Genomic DNA, 18,277 nt, shown 5'->3' on the forward strand with positions numbered 1-18,277 from the left:
TCTTTTTTTTTTCTTTTTTTTTTTTTTCCTTAAATCTTCATGTACTTTTGATGCCATCATAGGAAATGCTGTGCTACAGTTTCACACATTTCCTTATGTTTTTGTTTTGTTTTGTTTTGTTTTGTTTTGTTTTGTTTTATTTTAATTGCCACACTTTTCCAGTGATTTTCATTCCTTAAGGTATTTTCCATCCTTTTTCCAGGAGGCAGTTTTCTCAAGGCCAGGCTTTTCTGAAGGGTTATCATCTCATCAGATTAATTTCTAGGCTTTTTCTTTAGCCATTTGACTGAATATAAGTCAAACCTGCAACCAACCTGCCACCAAGTGAATTAATAAGAAAATAAAGTGATGGTTGTAGATTGTGACCCAATACAATTCTGCCATTATGCATAGAAATTGTGTCTTGAATTTTGAACAATCTTAGCTCCTATTAAACCTTACATTTATATTGGAACTATAAAACAAAATCACAAGAGCCTCTCTATGGTAAAAGAGAAGCTGATGGGAAGAATGGTTTATGTTTGGGAGCAGGGAACTAGTCCTTTAAAGCATCATTCCTTAGGTTAGACTTTCAATACAGATCACTTTAGTAGGCACTAGAAATTAGGACAAACGACTTTCATATAGTTTTACTTCAATTTCTCCACATTACTGAGAGGTCTTCAAACTGGGGCAGAGTCAGATAAAATATCTCTCTCCTCTGAGATGGCTAATAATAGCACTTTAAGGGATTTGTTTCTGAACATTAGTCCCAGTCACCAGAAAAAGCATTCTTTAAATATAATCTATTTTCTCATTCTCAGCTAAATGTATGATCATATTAAAAGTGTTTTCCCCTCTTCCATACACTCCAAACAATCAAGCAGCAGTTTCAGAATGGAAAATTTTATTTGGTTGATTATACCATCTTATATTAACTATAAGGTCAATTCCTTTCAGAAAAAAAAACCCAGAATTAAGTCTGGAACACCATCCATCTATGGGTCTGACTGTCTTTTTTCCTTTCAAGCTATTGCTTTTGTAATGATATACTTCTGCAAATCATAAAATAAATCAAAAACACAGTTTGTGGGCAGGGATGGTTTTCCACCTGCCTTTTGAAGTGGGCTATTAAATCACAAAATCTCAGTCTTCGATGTAAAAGGAGATTTTTGCCATTACCGGAAAACCATAACACATGCTGTTGGCTTTTTTAACAAAGTAGATGATATAACCACAAAACAGCAAGGTCTGGTTTCCCAGGCAGTCAATGTCGTAGAAATTTTGCTCTGATTCAGATTGATCAGGCAATTTGAATTCATCCTCAATTTATTTTGTTGCTTTAATCCTTTTCAAGCTGTCCTCAGATGTGACTGACAGCCAATGCTTTCCAGTGCTCAGAGCCCTGGTGTCACTTTCTAAGCTTATATTCTCATATTGTCCCCTGAAATCCAGCCTGGAGGAGTGGCTTTAAGGTATTGAAAGAATATGTCCCATGGTAAACTGATATACAACTGAGTTGACAGTGATTTTTATTTCCTGCATGTCATTTCTTGTCCTATGACGTGTAGAGTTACTGTGCAGTTTTTTTTTCTGCTGACAAAGATATAAGATACGAAATGTTCTTATCACTGGAGATGTAACCGTTAAGAGGAAAAGATGATGGATCCTTAATGTGTTTATTAAACTAGCCCTTCAGCTTACAAGTGCTTAGGAACATGCTTTAACTTTATGCACATGAACAGTCCCCTTCAGTTTCCATGGGACTCTTTATGGGCAGAGAACAAAGCACACAAGCATCTGTGGTTCAGAGTCCCTAAGTCCATACTGTGCTGGTTTAATATGCATTTCAATACAAAGATATTAGTTTTGTCACCAGGGGGCTTCTTATTCCCTCCCTCTGTTCGAATTGAAATAAAAAACAAGATTTAAAAGAGACTAAAATGGTTATTGATTTTTGGTATATACCAAGGTCTGCCTGTCTGAAAAATTTCATGAGAATTGATCTTCATGTCATACTACATTTTACATCCTTGGCAGAATATTATTTTCAGCAGTAAAGTATTGCATTGATACAAGTTCTCTTTGGCACACAGAACAGAAAAAAGATATTTTTAAGGGTTCTACTTTTGTATGAAAATAGCATAAGATTTGCTCCGATGTAAAATAAATTACTGCTGTCAATTAATAATCCTTCAAAAAACTTTACCAAGCTCCCCATAATTACCCCATACAGTTATGATATTTTACTTAAGACATTTCCTAGGTCTTTACTATAAAAGTTAACTAAATAGTTCTGAACATATACATGCTTTTCATGTGAAAATCTGTGCTACTACCATTAATATTTTTGCGTTTGATATTGAGGGTATCAACCAAACTTTTCCATCAAGTTTGGCCTTGCACAGATAGTGGCAGTCTACAATTAACATCCCACAAAATAGTTCACATTCTAAATACTCCTATTCTAGCATGGACCACAAATCCTATTTAATTCTACACTAAGCTATGAACAGTATGAAAGCAGGTTATTTGAAAATGCATGGATTTAAAAATACTAAACTTTTCATAAATATATATCTAAATGTATAACACACATCTTCCATTGCAATTGCCTCAGTGTGTGGAAGAGACAATAAGAAATTAAACTGTAAGGGATCCCTGCATAGACCAATGAAACTCCAAAAAGGCATGCCCAGCTAGCTTACAAATGAAAGGATGCATCACTCTGCCACAAATCTCCAAAGACTCCCAGACACACGTGACTTGCTGGAAATGCCAACTTGTTAAGACTCATCACATAAATAAGAACAGGGATATTGCAAGCTCTTCATCATTTGCTTCAGGCCTGCTATCTCTCTGCCATTTCTGTGACCTGCACTGCCAGAATTTCACAATAGATGAGAGAAGATATTGCTATGGATGTATGGTCTGTAACCCTAGTGCTGGACATCCGCACTGTTGCCAGGGTTGAATTTATTGAAAACGCTAACTCAAAGAAACTCTGTGCAGGTCACAGTTCTTTTGATATTGACAGGAACAAATTAGCCAGACCTGCACACTCTCGCATATAATACTGTTATATTTCTGGACTACTTTTATCTATGAACCTCCTATTTTTACATCTGTGTTTTCATTGTGAGGTTCTATGAACACCAGATGATCCAAATAGAAACAAAGGACAAGTTAAATTCAGGTACAGTTAAAATATTCTCTCCTAATTACTCCTTTGATGTCATTATAACCAATGTAAATGGTGGTGTATTACAAGCTACTGGACAGTTTGAAAACAGGTTGTGCTTAACTAGGGATTGAATCGCAGCCTAAACTCTCAGCTCTATTGCTTTGACAGGATGAGCTCAGGCAATAGTGCGCAGCAGTCAACCACACCGAGAGGCAAGCCCTGTGTGCTCATCCCATGTTCACTCCGAAGAATAAGCCAATTTATTTGAACTATAGACACGAGAAAGGCTGGCTGGGCTGGTTTCTTAATAGCTTTTAAATACCAGATGCTTTTTTTGGTTTTATATCAGAAAATTATGCCAATTTTTTACAGGGAAAGAAGGCTGCTCTCTGTTTTATTTATTTTGAGAAATAAATCGCTGTTTAAGTTTGTCTCTATGAACTTTTGCAGAACAGTGGCAATGAAGTTTCTTCCTCTTATGACTTTGGGAGTATGCATATGTGGTGCAGAAGAGGGAAAATGGGAAAAAGAAGAAATAGGTTACCATTTCTTATCATTATTTTGAAGTTTCCTTTCACTTTTTCAGATGTACAAAGAAAATGTCTTGAAGTGGTGAGATGCTCTTTTGCATATAAGCTCTCAAAAGCTCCTTGTAGCAATGTGTGGTCCCAAGAACCCACAAACTTTTTAGCAGGCTATCTGAATTACTTCCTTCATGGAAATTGTGGCTGAAATTAGAAATGACCTTCAAAGACAGCACTGCAAATGATAGTAAGAACATTTGCAATATAGTCTCTGGGTTTATGTTTCCAAAGGACCTTGTAAAATTCTTCGCTTCCTTGCCTGTGCTGTTTTGGTGGCCAGCAGAGTAGAGGTCATTTTGTTTGTTTTACCCCTCTCATGACTTTGCTTTGCCAGACGTGTGTCTGTAAGACACATCACAGTTCTTTAAAAACAAATTGTGTCATGCAGTAAAAAAAAAATTCTAAAAGCATTGTGTCAAAGGCTATTTCTGTTCCCAGCTGTTAAAATTGTAGCACCTCTTTGCTATTTTCTTTGCCTTTAGAAAGCTGCTGATCTTATATTAGCAAGCGAGCCTAACTTTACAATTGGAACAACTGATGAAATACAGTGAAATCAATAGTGACGATGTTAAAATAAATATTGTGTAGAAAAATAAATGTTACTATTTATGAAGCAGAAAAGGTCACAGGCTATAGAAAATAATGAGCGCATTTATCCGAACCACTGTATCACAGTCAAACTGAAAGCCCTCTGATCAGTGAGTCATCCCTTTCCAAACATTTCTCTCTTACATCACTTATAATAGAAACTACTTGTGCAGCCTCTGCCTTTGCTGTCAGTGTACGAATCACTGAGGCATGACTGCAGGACCCCATCGTATAGCTCTTGTTCCCCTTTAATTCAAGTGGAGACTTGCATTATGATAAAACTATTGCAGCAGGGAACTATATTTAAAACACGGTGACTCATTCATCTTATGGCTTTCTGTGCAGTCATTAGTGGGTCATATAACTATATATAATTCATTCACGTTCCCATTATAGTTCCTACTTATAATTGTAGTTATTTTGCTCCAATTAATTCTCTTAATAGAACAGCAGTCTCTAACCCACTGTAAGCAATTCCCCCCTTTATATTGTTGTCCATTCTTTGACAGTTTTTTGACAGCATATAATCTGAAATTTCCAGATAGTAGCACAGGGGTTACAGCACTGTTTGCTGTTAACTACTTGGAGCTATTTACTCATAAAGAAACATCTGGAGGAGAAGCATCATGAAGGGTACAGGTCTGCTGTAGTGAAACAACCAAAGTTTTATTTGCATAGAGGCCAAATAGACTACTCTTATCATCTTAATTTGTTTCTTTCCATACTTTAAATAGTCTTCCAGCAACCGAAAGATTTCAAAAATCCTTTTACGTTGCCATTTCCATCCAGGGAAGAAGTTGCTATCTTATTTTTTCTTGTTTTCTTTTCCCTTTTGAATAGATATGAAAACTTAAGATATGTTTCAATAACAAACAAATCAGTTTATACAGAATCTCATAATGCCAAATGCTGATGTACAAGCATCAGCAATGAGATCAGCTCTGCTTTGAAAATAGTTTTTGTTAGCTATCGGGTTTTACAGAGATAGTAATGTTACCAGCGGAAGTGTTGGTGGCTATGTCATATTTGTAATTCTAGAATATGTGAGTGGAAGGCAGGGAAGGAAGAACATGTGATGGTGTTATACACTTGTTTATTTATAGAAATGGTAGTTAACCAAAAGTACCAAACCGTCCATATTGGCAAGCTAGCTCCACACAGGATCCACATGCACCTGGGCATCGACAACTGCAGTTCCCAGTGGAACCAGATGCCTGGCAGCAACCTAAATCCTTGACTTGTTCCTGCATTTCCTGATAAAAGTGGCAAAACATCTATATGTGATCCTTAAAAAATGAGTATGCACTCCCCCATCATCCTGAGGATTTCAGAGCCATTAGATGCCACTCTTACCATGTTTAGTCTAGAAATGCTGGCCTTGATCCTTTGCTAGGAAAGTAGGAAATAATGATTTTACTTCTTTCTCTAACTAAAGCAATTCAAAAAGGTTTCTTAGGCATCTTGTCACTCTGGGGAAGGTGTCTTGCTCCGCTTGGAATAATAGGAATGAGAACACTTGACTGCAGTGCTGAGACCTGGATAACAAAACTCATTCCTCTTTACTGCAGAAAGGAACAAATCAATCTAAGGATCTGAAGTACAGACCTAAGAGTCCAAAATAGCAGTAAGGTGCTTGCATCCCTTGGCTCACTCTGTAGAGAAGAGCAATAGAAACATTCAGAGCAGACTAAAACCAACCAAGCCTCTATTATGCACAAATAAAAGAAATAGCCAGTGAAAAATAACATCAAGAACATCCCCGTTCCAAACTATTTACTACAAGAAATTTCAAAGGCTGTTATCCCTTCCTCCTCTTTCCTCTCCTTGCCCTCCTACTACCTCTCCTGACCCAACAGACTTCAGTATCCACAAACATTTACCCAGCACACAGCCAGGGCAGCCTAGGCCAATCTAAGGCCAGGTTGTGACAAAACTGTCTTTTCCCTCTCTCTGGACATGTTTTCTTATTTTTTGTCTTGTAAGGATCCCAGTGTCACCACAAACCTCATTAGGCGGTGATTCAGGAAGAAGAAAACTAAGCACTGCTGTCTGGTACTGTCCCAAATTCTAACTTTGGAGAAATCATGTTGAATTTGAGAAACGGTTTTGCAACAAAGATGAAAAAATCAGAAGGTTCTGTTTCTTCTTAAAACTGGACTATATTTCAAACAGTTCAGTAACCCCCCAAAAGATACCTTTGTGACAGGGAATATGTAACATTCCAATATTACATGGGAACTTGTAATTGAGAACTTTACTAGGAGGGCAGAATTATGAACCTGTGAATGATTTTAACACTGATATTTCCTAGTTTGGGGGTGCGTAACTATGCAAGCTGCATGCTGTCTTTTAATTCTTCTCTGTGTGTAATCCACAGAATGATGACGGCCTTTTCAGAGCTTCAGACCATTTCTCATGGGAGTCAGGATAAGTATGAACAGCGTGAAAGGCCAGATACAACACAGGTGTTTAGAAAGCCTATAGTGGGACTTGAAGCAAATTCAAACTCCTGCATTATAGCCCTTAGTGTTTACAAGACAGCACATCAGAGACTTTAAGGGCACCTGATTTTAATCTATGTCCCTTGAGTTGCACTCCTGCAGAAACTCATATTTGCACCAACAGGGCTGTGAAACCACAACACAGGTAATACTTGGTCCCGATTAGAATCCAGAAATAAGAGACCCAAATTTCACTTGTGTTCAGGAGCACACTTCCAAGAAATAGATCCCAAGTGAAGAGAGATGCCTCTCTGAAGCACCTGAGGCAGAGATGTGAGAGTTAACAGGCATCTGTGTAGGGAGCAATTCCCATCCCTAACACTGGCGTCTTTCCGCTGAAGATGTTGACCAAGACCTCCCGATCCAGTGTGTTGGCAGTTCCCTAACATCACATGAGCTGGAAAACTCTGTTGGAGCAGCCCAAGAGCTGCATGTAGGAGTCCTGATTTTACTCCAGAACAGGGCATCTGGAAGTTCAAGGCTACAACATTCAGTATTTTAGTCCTTCGACACATACTGCTTCTTGTGCATGTTACAACCAATAGAGCCAGACATATACAAGATATGTTTGGAGGGCTCACAGGAAGAAAACTGCTCTAGCTGCTTTAAATCCTAAATACCTGGAGCATAAGACCTCACAGTAACTGAAAGTTTATAGCTAAATTTAGAACTTCTCCTCCTCCCTCCAAAACAGGGCCTCATTAGTATTTTCACTGTATGGATTTTTAAAACTTCAGTCTGGAAATCAATTAGTCTAGTCAAGCTGCTGCCTTCCGATCCCCAGACTCCAGACCTAATTCTTTATGTCTTCTCCCCTTAGATACATTATAACCCTGTGCGCTAGTGGACTGAATTGTGCTGAATGCAAAAATGCTGAGGCATTTGTGCATTCTATTAACAACCTCTTAAAAGAAGTATAGTTAAGGTTTTATTTTTTGCATTAATTGTGACCTTCAGAAAGAAGTTGCTCTATTACTGATCTCCTGAGACATATGGTTTCCTCGTCAGGGGGTGGGGAGTGGGTAGGAAGAGGAACCTGATTTTTTTTTTCCATTTTTGAGAGCATTAAAGAACATTGCTGTATGATAACAGAGGCAAAAAGGAAGGCTATTTGTTCCATTTATGTAGAACATCATATAATGCAGAAGCACTAATGTCATTAATTGGCCTATATGCCATCTGTTGGTGCTTTTGGTTTTCTTGATGGTCACAGCAGTACTACCAGCAACGCAGCAAGAACAGTTACCCAGTGAAATAGTCTGGGCAGAAATGATTCACAGAAAAACAGTAAGTGTAGAGTTGTGTTGTTTTTTTTTTTTTTAAAGAAAGTCTAATTGCAATAAGTGTACATGTAGCAACAAATTAGGAGACTGATTCAAACCCTCTTAAATAGAATGATTCAACAGAAAACCAAGCAGCAGCAAGACAAGGTGATCTGATGGTAACCAGGTTAGTTTGGCACACATTGCAAAGTAAATCAGAACAGTAAAATAAGCTTTGTATTTTCGTTTTCCTCTAGGGGACATATGAAGTCTCATCATTAAGGCTTGTTGGTTGTCTGTTAAATTCAGAGCAATATTTCTCAAGGAATCAGGAAAGTGGAGTGTTAAGTTTAAAGATTTTTCTTCCAGCTTGTTTATATACACGTGAATCAGGAAACCAAATAAAAGAAGGCACTTATTCAATACGGGAGACTAACAATAATGTATTACTGTATACAATACTCTTAGTTCACTTGGAGTATCACACTTTTTAAAAGAGTGTAAATGACACGATTTACTTATTTTAGCCTGCAGTGGTGTCTGTTCTAAAGCTTGTATGCTTGCCCTCTCTTTAAAGCAGAGCTCATACTTCAGTTTGAAGTTGACACAACCAGTACAAAATTAAAATGGACAGCCTGATCAACAACATTCCCCACCCACACCATGCAAATCAATCAACCAGAATGACAAGAAAAGTGCCCAACACTCCCTGAAGGCTCAGTTCCATATCTTTCAAGCTTCAATTAAAGCAGCTTTCTTCAATGTTCCATCTCAAATTCAAATGACATACAACTTAAAATGGGCTCCTGTTATACTTTAGGGAGTGGTAATTTTGAAAGAAACAAAATATGTTTTACGGAAAATTAGCATAGTGCCATGTTGTTTCTCTTGTGCAGCTATATTAAATATATATATACCGTGTTCATTTAAATAAGATCCATTTAAATATGCTTTTCATGGTTAATTGCTAAATGTAAAACATTTGCAAATTTTAGACAAAGAAAAAAAAATTTGATGCTCCTTTCCTATGAATCATATTTTCTTTTAGATTCAAAAAATATGTCCTGAAGTAGGGAAATAGTGTTATAGGTGAATGCAAGGAAAATATGTGAGCTAGAACAATGTGTCTCCCTCTCTCGTAATTTAAAATCATTATGTCTTGCTGATAAGAGGAAATCATTGACTAGCCATAAGGGGGAGTAAAGGAAGACCAAGCCAAAAAGATAATTTGAGATATACGCTTGTCAGCGACAGAAAGGCCAATATTCATGTGAATACATATTAACTATATGACTGATCAGATAATCAAAGTAAAGATAAAAATGATTACTTAATTTTTTATACCTGTATGCACAGAGTAATTACCCAGCAATACATTTAATCAACAAAGTTCTGCCCAAGTTTAAATCGTTGAGTTGATTGTACTTTCACTCTTTCCCTTAGAAACATATTTTTCCAGTCTTGTACATTTTCACTGCTTAGGACTAAGTGCAACCTTGTAGGTACGCCCCCAGTGACAATTCTTTTCTGTACCCTCCCACTCTGTTTGACCAATATTTCATAATGCATATTTCACGAACTGGCGCATAGCACGACATGCTTCATACATGCCTGTGAGTAAATGTAGGCATTTTTTACAATCTCAGCTGAAGTGTGGGAGGAGGATAAGATCCTTGAGAACTGTGCAAGCACATAAATTACTTTAGCCAGACAAGGCACTGCTGAACTGCTGAGTGACATTCACTGCCCATGTGGGTACTCCCAGTCCGTGTTCACTTAAATCAGCATTTTGTGATAGTGCGAACATACCTCAAGTCACTTAGGGTTTTGTTGGAAAGTTCCCTGTTGGTTTATGTTTTTAAAAGACAGAGACTTCAAAATATATCTCATGGATTTGAGATAAGGACAGTTGTTAGTACTTCTGTGTCTCTGGAAGTGGAGTGAAGCTCATTTTGTTCACGCGTATTCGGATCTATATGGCAGAGTGACCACAGTGTCTACAGCTCAGGTTGCCAAACGTTTTCCTTATGAAGATCCAGTTGCAGTTACAACTGTGCCAGAACTTATTTGAGTTGAAGTTTCCCATCATGAGCTTCTGCCTCAGGCTGAACTGAGTTTAAGCATAATTTAGCCTTTTCAAGAAGAGCTAGGGTAAAGAATTACTAACTAAAAACAAACACACAAACTCCCTTTTTGTATCTATCTATTGAGAAGCTTTAGCGTGCCCATGATTCTGACAGCAAGGAGTCTTTTGCTGACTTGAAGGAAATCCTCTTAAATTTGACCGACTAACTTCTGAAAATCTCTGTGTGTGCATATACATATATATATATACACACATACACATATATTTACTCAGTAGAGGCTTGCTGGGCTTGACAACACAAGTCTAAAGCTTTCTTCATCCACAGGCCACACAGACTACAGACATGGGTTGATAGAGACCCCAGGAAGTCTTCACTCCTTTCTAATAAGATATCAGTTCCTGGATATGGGATATTTACTTAAGCTGCACTTAAAACATGCAGTGAAAGTGTTTCAGCCATTTGCCTTGGTAGCTTGGTTTATATCTAGAAAGATTTGTTCTAACATTTAATTGTAATCTCCAGTTTGAATTGAGCTGTTTGCATTTCATCCCAGCCACAGGGGACATTGTACATGACTGAAGACAATTATCTTGTTATCTTGTGCCCATCCTTACTTCCTTAATACTTAGCCTGTCCAAATCTTAAACTTTTCATAATTGAACTTGTTTACTAAATCAGTTATTCATACTTCTTTCAAAAACTGGGCACTAAGTACAGCAGAATCACTTTATACCTCTCTTAAAACATGCTCTGTGCTTTACCTCCATCTAAGTCACAGCTGAACAGTGATCAGGACTTTTTCCTGCTATTTTTTCCCTGGTTACTAACACTAGGAAAAGAAAGCCAGTCTAAACTGTGAAATCAGGCTGTGTTTTTGTGAACTTGCTAAGAATCACAGAATCACAGAATGTTAGGGATTGGAAGGGACCTTGAAAGATCATCTAGTCCAATCCTCTGCCGGAGCAGGAACACCTAGATGAGGTTACACAGGAAGGTGTCCGGGCGGGTTTTGAATGTCTCCAGAGTAGGAGATTCCACAACCCCTCTGGGCAGCCTGGTCCAGTGTTCTGTCACCCTCACTGAGAAGAAGTTTCTTCTCAAATTTAAGTGGAACCTCTTGTGTTCAAGTTTGAACCCATTACCCCTTGTGCTACCGTTGGTTGTCACTGAGAAGAGCCTGGCTCCATCCTCATGACACTCGCCCTTTATATATTTGTAAACATTAACAAGGTCACCCCTCAGTCTCCTCCAAGCTAAGGGGTAGCATAAGCTGGCTCAACTTTTTACAGTGCTACACTCTTCCTCATATCACTACGAGTTAACCTAACTGGAGAACCTATCTATATTAATAGTAACACTACCCATAATTTGTTTCCTTATGTAGTTTGAATCAGTACCTGATCCCTGGCTAAGTAGCTGCACAAACTGTAATGTACTGCCACAGCACTTCTGGGTGATGCTGAGGAATTCAGTCCAGCAGGACTTCTTCCCTCAGAAACTGAGCGCTTTCCTTGTCTGAGTAAACTGAAGTTCAGGTTGTGGTGGGGTTTTTTTGTTTTGTTTTGTTTTTTACTATTATTTAAAAAAATGCTCAGAGATGTGACTATACACACACAAGAAATGAGAGTTGAAAAACTGTGTCATAGAACCATAGAATGATTTTGGTTGGAAAAGAGCCATAAGATCATTGAGTCCAACCATAATCTAACTCTAGCACTAAACCATGTCCCTAAGAGTCTCATCTATGTGTCTTTTAAACACCTTCAGGGATGGTGACCCCACCACTTCCCTGGGCAGCCTGTGCCTTCAGCCAGATACTCAACAGGATGACAGTAGCCATCCAGTCTGGAGGTGTCAACATGTGCAGTGAAGGCAGCTGTTAAGACATGCAGTGAATGGGAGACAATCTTGCAAACACTAGTGAACTATTGTGCTTATGTATTTACAGAAAATAATGCTGCCTCTGCCACAAAAGGTGAAATTAAGAGACTCACAGGTAGTGAATTAATATCTATGTAATTTGGCACATTTCTAACAAGTAGGTGAGGTGTAGGACCATTAATATACAGAAGTGTTTTTGAAGCATAGCCGTTTTGTTATTAGCTGATATCACATTTGGTGGGAGGAACATCTGTTCATAGGAGAAGTTCACTAGTGCTCCTATGGTATCCTGTGTGTGGCCATCATAGCTATTATATTCCTCCTTGTCTTCCCTGCTTTTAATCAGTAAGGATTCTCTGCCTTTCCATGCAACCAAGGAATTTCTGGAAGTGCTTTCCAGGAAGAGAATTTTGGAGCTGTAAGTAATTGTGTGTAATAGAAAACTGTTGTTTGTTCCCATTAAATATGCAACTCCCAGTCACCAGAGTGGGGGAATACTCTTCTTCACTGGTACGACTGACAGTACTTGATACAAGTAGTGGTTTTAACACACAGGAAGACAGGGATTACTGATTTCCTTCAAGGTCCATCAGTATAATTTCTGATGTTGTAATGAAAGAGTTGTCTAGCTGCACAGCTTTGGTTCTATTGGAAACATAGGAATTGTACAACTAAATCAAATGCCTAATACACTCATTTAATCTCTGAAAGTCAGCAGCTGGGCCCTTGGCCATGTATTAACTTCATATACCTGCTATGTAGCACATTTTACTGTATTCCCTCTAAAGGAAGGGGTGATGACTATTGCTTACAAAGTACTTCGGCTGTTTGGCAAATGCAGAGTGTAAGTTTAAAGGAAGTTTAACTTCCTTCCACAGCACACAAAGTGTTCGAGGTGTCTAATCCTCACTCATTAAGAAGGAGAGGTTCTGGTGGAAACACACTGACCTAATGGGCTGATCCGGGATGCCAGCGCTTTTCTACAAACTGTATCATTCCAGATTTAAATATTCTGACACTTCCAGAGGAATGTTTACAGTTAACAAATGAACTTATTCGTACTTTAAGTCTCAGAACCAGGTAACTAGAATGAAGCCTGTTGTCTTTGAATACTTCATTAGGATTCAAATGTGCGGAAGATTAAGCCTATGCCCCTTCTATGAATGAAGAAGGATTATATTATTAGATTACTTCCTCAGTCAAGTGTTTTGGGTAGATCACACTTCAGGGTAGGTATTGATGAACATGTTCATGAACGTGAGACAGAACTGTCCAGACGGAACCTGCAGGAAATTTGAAAGACCCTGTCAATCTGCCATGCTGAGCAGCAGTGTGCATTGTCCCTGGTGGGAAAATGTGTGATACAGCTATGCTCCTCTCTGTACTCAACTTTAGATACGTAGTATCTGGAATTGTCACCTTCAAATTACTTCAAGCAAACTAGCCAGAACACTGTTGTACCAAGGAATGGCTGAGTATATGAGCAGAACAGAGCAAGCAGATTGCAAGAGCCAAGTTGCATTTTGGAAAGCCACATTTCCACTGCAGGCGTATTTATTCTATGCAGCACAGCGGTCCTCAAATTAATTTTGGAATTTGAAACAAATATAGGTATGTCAAGGAACAGACTGATATGCTTTCTTCTGGTGCATCTCTGGTTTTCTCTGGATCTGTGTCTCTTGCATGAAGCTTGTGGCACAGCAGATCACTTTCTCCCTGCTCCCACCCCTGCCATTTGTGTTAACAGAGATGTCCGAGGACAGAGTCCAAAACACATCAGGAGAATAATGTCTGGATTTCGCTTATTTTTGGAGAATTTCTGTGCATGTTTTAACTTGGACTGTCTCATCAATCTCATTTACAGTTGCATCGGCACAACTATGCTACGAGGGCAGGAAAAAGCATCTGGAAATTTCTTTAACAGGCTTTGCCGCTGGAGAAAACACACCACTAGATTGCTTGGTATTCTGCTTCAGCTAATTAGCTCTGCTGAAAGACTCAGTTAATTAGCACGGGTATTGAGTTGCCCTGACACAGTTACACCACTTCCAAGACCCGAGCTAATCCCTCCACACAGTGCTCTGTAAGAAACAGGGAAGCGGGTGGAAAGCAGGAGGCACGGCACATCCCCCCCGGGACTTTTGGGGACCTGAGACCCCGGCCAGACCCGTCCACCCCTCTTCAGGAGAAGCGAGGGGTGGCGGGTTCGTTATAAACCGCTTTCTTTGATGATCCTTCGCGCGTCTCTGAATTTGCCTCAAGCGGCTGAGGCTGGGCTCGTCAACCTCGTGCTGCAGCTCCGTACACAGCCGGGAGGCACAGCCCACACGCCGGGCAGCGCAGGGCAGGGACCAGGGACCGGGGACCGAGCGGCACCTCCACGGCCGCCAGCCGGGCAGCCCCGCCGTGCGGGCACAGGTGCCCGCGGGGCAGAATGCGCATGCGCGCCCGCCGCCGGGCTGCCAGGGGGTGAGGGAACAGCCCCCCCCGGGGTGACTCCGCTCTTATTCACCCCCCGCCCCGCCTCTCCCGTTCCCCTTTCCGGAAGCGGCGGAAAGGACCGAAGGAATCCGAAAGAAGCCGAAGCGGGGAGTTGAGGTCGGGGTGTGTGTGGGGAGAGGGGGGGCTGGTCCCGGCCTGTGGCTCCGCTAGGGGGCGGAGGCGGACGGGCGGGCGCGCTCCTCGCAGCCCCGCCCCGCCCGCCCAGCCCAGGCTCGGGAGCGGGAGCCGGCGGGGTCGGTTCCGTGGTCTTGCGCTCCGCACCTGCTTGCCTCGGTCTGTACGGGGGCGGTGGCCGCAACGGCCGTAACGGCCTTCCGCGCCCCCTGAGGCAGCGGGGCGGTGGCGGCGGCAGGTACCGGGCGGGGCGGCGGGAGCGGCGCGGGGCGCGGAAGCCGGGCTTGTGGGGAAAGTTGGCGCCGCCGGGGCCGCCCCCGCGCCTCCCTCCTCCTCCAGCCGGCGGAGTGCCCGGGCGGGCAGCTGGCCCCGCGGGAGAACGGGGGCGAGGGCTGCTCCTGGCGGCGCTGGAGCGGGAGCGAGGGGGGAAGCGAACGGGAAGGTGAGCGGCGGTGCCGGGCTGGCTGTCAGCCTGTAGCTCGCCGTGCCGTACCGTGCAGTGCAGTGCCGTGCCGGCGGGGAACGGGCGGCTCGGGGCGCCCCGGGGCGCGGCACCGCCCCGCGGGGTCCCTCCGTTTTCTGCTCCGCGCCCTGTGTTTGCAGTGGGGTGCGAGGGTGCTACGGCTGGGCAGGTGGGTACCGCCGGCCCCCCGGGAGGGAGACGGGGGAAAGTCCCGTCCCCGCTCGCTCCTGAGCTTGACTTTGCTGACTCGTCTTATAGGGCTCGTTTGACTCCTTCCCTCATCTGACCTTTTCTTCCCCCAAATCTTTGGCGGAACAACTCGCCTAAGGGTTTTTTTTTTCGATCCCGTCCGGGTGCCTTAGGCGGGTTTAGGAGAGGAACGCCGCCGGCTCTGCCGGTGCCCCTGCCCGCCCGGACAGCCGGCTGGCCGGACAGGCAGACGGCTGCTCGGCACGGGTCTGCCAAGGCATCAGAACTCAGCCCGGGGAGAAGTGTTATAATTTGTGGAGCTACCTCCCCCCAAAGGCTACAGGGTCTCCACGGTAGTTACTTACAGCATTTTGGCTACAGACTGATATTGTGGATATACAATAGTCTCCAATATATAATATATCCATATCTATAATATATCTAACAAGTATATAAATATATATGAAGTGTGAAAATAAGTTATCTTATTGGTGTCGTGAAACAGATGCGACATACTTTGATATAAAATTCCCATTAATCTTGCAGCATTTCTCATTTCCTCTCTTTACTGAGATAATCTCAAGTAATTAGTCAGCGTCGCCTTCTGTTGCTCTTCTCTTTCCTCTCTTTCAAAGATACAGGGTTTGGTTTGGTTTGTTGGTTTTTGTTTGTTTTGTTTTGTTTTCCCTGCTAGGATAGTTGCTTCCCTCATGGCTGTACAGCTTGTCATACGAATTGCTCCTGCTCTAATACCTATCTGGTTGAAATCAGAACAAATTAGTGCTTTGATAGTATTAAATACTGGTACTGCTACTTTGATCATCCCAAGCATCTTTTTGGTAGAAATATATATTACTGAAGTACTAATTTTGCACAGTATTGCATAGAAAATTGTTTATAAAAAGTGAATTTAGATATGTAGAGTACTTAACTTTGGAGGAGAGTTACACCTTCACTTTTTTTTTTAAATTAATTGAAACTAATATGTAGAAGAAAGAAATTGTCCCTATCACCTGGGCAGTTTTGATTGTAAAGGAAACCATTTAAAAACAGGACTATGGGGAAGAAAAGTCAAGTTCATTACCATATCTGGAAAAACTTGCTAATGAAATACAAATATTAAATTTTTATGATGCTGACATTCTCAGGCACAGTCTTGTGGCAAAAATGTCTTGATGGGTTGATGACAAAGGTTTAATCTATCTTTGACTTTTAGTTCATAAGAAAAAATTTAATATTCCACATATTTCTAAATACACTTAGCAAAACAGGTCACCTGGAGAACCAACTTATGATTGATTTTGTTGATTAAAACCCCTTATACTGCTGGCAGTAGATTCCTGGAAAAACTCTTAATCCTTGTCATCTCTGTGATTTAATAAGTGTTTATTATATGTCTGTGATCACCTTTTTTGCATATTTTTAGACTAGGAAAGTTAGTTCATGATTTCAGGAGAGATATTTTCGGTAATATTGCAGTGACATGTGGTACTGTAACAATACTTAACTTTTTACCCCTACACCTCCAAAATACTTCTACTACAAATAAAGACTGTAATAAGACTATGGTTAAGTGAACTTTTAAATTTAATTGCATAACCAGAAAGCTCCATAATTGCTTTTTAATTTACCAATTCTTACTATTGGTGTAATATGCTTAATGCAGAAGATGATAATGAAAAAGCTAGCATGGCTGTAACGTCACTTTCTTGCGTATGTTTGTGACTTGTCATGTGATAAATCTTGTTATCATCCACTTCTGTGATCTAAAATAGCAACTAATTTCCAAAGATCTTGGGTGGGGATTTTTAACAGTCAGTATTGTAATAGAAACAGTTGTCCATACAGTTGTCTATATAGCTGTCTCAGAGGGGACCTTATCTCTCTCTACAATTGCCTGAAAGGAGGTTGTGGAATGGAGGGTGTTGGTCTCCTCTTTCGGGTAACAATGATAGGATGAGTGAATAGCCTCAAGTTATGCAAGAGGAGGTTCAGGTTGGATATTAGTAAAAACTTCTTCACTGGAAGGGATTGTCAGGCATTGGAACAGGCTGCCCAGGGAGATAGTTGAGTTGCTGTCCCTGGAGGTGTTTAAAACATGTGTAGATGTGGTGCTTAGGGACGTGGTTTAGTGGTGGACTTGGCAATGTTAGGTTTATGGTTGGACTCAATGATCTTAAGGGTCTTTTCCAACTTAAGTGATTCTATGATTCTATAAATTTTTAAGCTGTGAGCTACGTTTTGTACTGATGGGTAAATAATAGCTTTACATGGACACAAAAAGAGTAACTTTACGTAGTCATGACAGTAAAACTGGTACATACAGAAGCCATTAATATTAAATTCTCCAAGGTGGACTAAATGCAAGTACAGTGAGCATTTCTTCTATTTTGTCACTTTGTGTGTTCACAAATAACACTTGCCATGCTGGCATCTATACATATGGCTATTTGTTCATTACAAATTGAGCAGTTAAAAGTAAACTGAACCTTAATGGTGCTGCGGACCATTGTTACCAACCATATTATTTTAATTATGGTAACTGTGCATTATAAGGTTTGTAGAAACCTTATGGTGTGGTTTTTTGAATGCAAAACAATTCCATAAGCTTAGTAACCGTGAAGTTGAGAGCTGTTTGCTGTCAGAGGCATGAACATGTGGTCATCCACTGAAAAGTTTGCACCAAAGTGGAAAAGTGAGAAAACAAAATTTTTGAGTTGTTCCCAGGACTACAGCTTTGAATATATTAAGCAAAAATTATTTGTTTTAATTTCTCCTTGTATTAGTTTGTGTTAGTTTATACCATTGCTTTCTCTTCTGGCTGCCTAGGTATAGCAGTGCAATGTATATTTTGTTCTGCAGTGTTAAGTGCATGAGGTCAGTCAACAACAAGGGGGATATGGCACAATATTGGTAAGCACTAGTGCATCCAGCTTGCAGGTG

The 18,277-nt window shown here is 40.7% G+C and overlaps 1 protein-coding gene across 3 annotated transcripts in view; it reads left to right on the plus strand.

Annotated features, from left to right (window-relative positions):
• The window catches only part of PTPN3 (protein tyrosine phosphatase non-receptor type 3), a 171,720-nt gene that overhangs the window by 26,108 nt on the left and 127,335 nt on the right, over positions 1 to 18,277 (plus strand). The window contains exon 1 of one of the 3 annotated variants that reach the window (XM_071804388.1): positions 14,770 to 14,920. The exons of the other annotated variants lie outside the window; for them this stretch is intronic. The gene's annotated coding sequence lies outside the window, so the exon portion shown is untranslated. Of the gene's footprint in view, positions 1 to 14,769; positions 14,921 to 18,277 lie in introns of those variants that run through there. 3 annotated transcript variants of the gene reach the window in all.

This window comes from Patagioenas fasciata, chromosome 2 (genome assembly GCF_037038585.1).
Source record: "Patagioenas fasciata isolate bPatFas1 chromosome 2, bPatFas1.hap1, whole genome shotgun sequence".
In the NCBI taxonomy this organism is placed as follows: domain Eukaryota; kingdom Metazoa; phylum Chordata; class Aves; order Columbiformes; family Columbidae; genus Patagioenas; species Patagioenas fasciata.